Source organism: Hemiscyllium ocellatum, chromosome X (assembly GCF_020745735.1).
Source record: "Hemiscyllium ocellatum isolate sHemOce1 chromosome X, sHemOce1.pat.X.cur, whole genome shotgun sequence".
NCBI lineage: Eukaryota > Metazoa > Chordata > Chondrichthyes > Orectolobiformes > Hemiscylliidae > Hemiscyllium > Hemiscyllium ocellatum.
This window is the reverse complement of record NC_083453.1, coordinates 20809865-20812270: the sequence shown is the minus strand read 5'-3', so window position 1 is coordinate 20812270 and position 2406 is coordinate 20809865.

Genomic DNA, 2406 nt, shown 5'->3' with positions numbered 1-2406 from the left:
ACTGGGCGGAGAGCAAATCTGTACAGCCCTTCCAGGTGCTTTGAATTGATTAGAGGGAACTGCCCCCCGCTTACCCCTCTCGTGCCAAACGGGGGTTAATAATTGCCCTGCACCGAAAGGGCTGAATTTGTCTTTCAAAAAAATTACGGATCCTTGATAAATACTTTTAAAAAGTCAAACTAAACGACCGATAATATAAATCTGTTTAGTTTTTACATTGGTTTTTGTACTGTTTGGTGTCACAGTGGCACAGTGGTTAGCACTGCTTCCTCACAGCGCCAGGGTCCCAGGTTCGATTCCAGCCTTGGATGACTGGCTGTGTGGAGTTTGCACATTCTCCCACTGTGGGTTTGCTCCGGTTTCCTCCCACAGGCCAAAGATGTGCAGGTCAGGGTGGATTAGCCATGGGAAATATACGATTATGAAGGATAAGTTGGTGTGGACTTATTGGGCTGAATGGCTTGTTTCTACACTATATGGATTCTATGCGATGAGGGCATCACTGGCTGGTCCAGTATTTATTGCCTATCCCAAATTGCCCAAAGGGCAGTTAAGAACCACATTGTTATAAGTTTGGAGTCACATGTTGGCCAGACCAGGTAAGGATGGCACTTTCCTTCCCTAAAGGATATTAATGAATTATTACTATTTCGCTGGAATCACAAAGTATTTATATGTGTATAATACATTATAGACATAGTATATGTGGCTTCTTTGCAAATTTGCTATGTAAGAACAATCACCTGTGTGACCCCGGCATAGTTTCTACCTGTGAATGAATTTCTTGAAGAGCAAGCAAAGGCAATGCATCCTGAAGAAAACACTTGCATTTGCCTAGAAAGGAAACCAGATGCTTGAACTTTAACATGGAAAATGTGCATAGCGTTTTGCAGCTTGTGCAATTTTTAAAGCACATTTTTAATATCCAAAATATACTTTATTAATAAAAATCGTCTGTAAGCACATGCAAATATTCTAAATCAGTTCTGTGCAATCTTTGCAGAGAGGAAAAAAAACCAAAATATTGGAATTTTGACATGTCTCAGAGCTTCTCTTCAGTTGCAAAAAAACCCACTCATTTTCTACTTGTGCAGGTGACTGTTGATGTTCAATTTGGGGTACCAAGACAATTGAACAGACCCTTACTAGACTTTGATAGGAAGACCCTAGGCAATAGTCTTTCCGACTGTGCATTCTCTTCCTTACTTTATTTCACTTGCTGGATAAGGAGAGTCATAAGACCATTAGACATAGGAGTGGATGTAAGGCCATTCGGCTCATCAAGTCCACTCCGCCATTCAATCATGGCTGATGGGCATTTCAACTCCACTTACCCACATTCTCCCCGTAGCCCTTAATTCCTTGTGACATCAAGAATTTATCAATCTCTGCCTTGAAGACATTTAGCGTCCCGGCCTCCACTGCACTCAGTGGCAATGAATTCCACAGGCCCACCACCCTCTGGCTGAAGAAATGTCTCCGCATTTCTGTTCTGAATTGACCCCCTCTAATTCTAAGGCTGTGTCCACAGGTCCCAGTCTCCTCGCCTAACGGAAACAATTTCTTAGTGTCCACCCTTTCCAAGCCATGTATTATCTTGTAAGTTTCTATTAAACTTATATGGGTGGCATGGTGGCACAGTGGTTAGCACTGCTGTCTCACAGCTCCTGAGACCTGGGTTCAATTCCCGACTCAGGCGACTGACTGTGTGGAGTTTGCACGTTCTCCCCGTGTCTGTGTGGGTTTCCTCCGGGTGCTCCGGTTTCCTCCCACAGTCCAAAGATGTGCGGGTCAGGTGAATTGGCCATGCTAAATTGCCCGTCGTGTTAGGTAAGGGGTAAATGTAGGGGTATGGGTGGGTTGCGCTTTGGCGGGTCGGTGTGGACTTGTTGGGCCGAAGGGCCTGTTTCCACACTGTGAGTAATCTAAAAATCTAATCTAATCTAAATCTCCCCTTAATCTTCTAAACTGCAATGAATACAATCCCAGTTTCCTTAGCCGTTCCTCCTATGTTAGACCTATCATTCCAGGGTCAGTGGTGCTGGAAGAGCACAGCAGTTCAGGCAGCATCCAACGAGCAGCGAAATCGTTTCGGGCAAAAGCCCTTCATCAGGAATAAAGGCAGTGAGCTGGAAGCGTGGAGAGATAAGCTAGAGGGGGGTGGGGTGGGGTGGGGAGAGAGTAGCATAGAGTACAATGGGTGAGTGGGGGAGGAGAGGAAGGTGATAGGTCAGGGAGGAGAGGGTAGAGTGGAAAAGAAGATAGGCAGGTAGAACAAGTCATGGGGACAGTGCTGAGCTGGAAGTTTGAAACTAGGATGAGGTGGGGGAAGGGGAAATGAGGAAGCTGTTGAAGTCCACATTGATGCCCTGGGGTTGAAGTGTTCCGAGGCGGAAGATGAGGCGT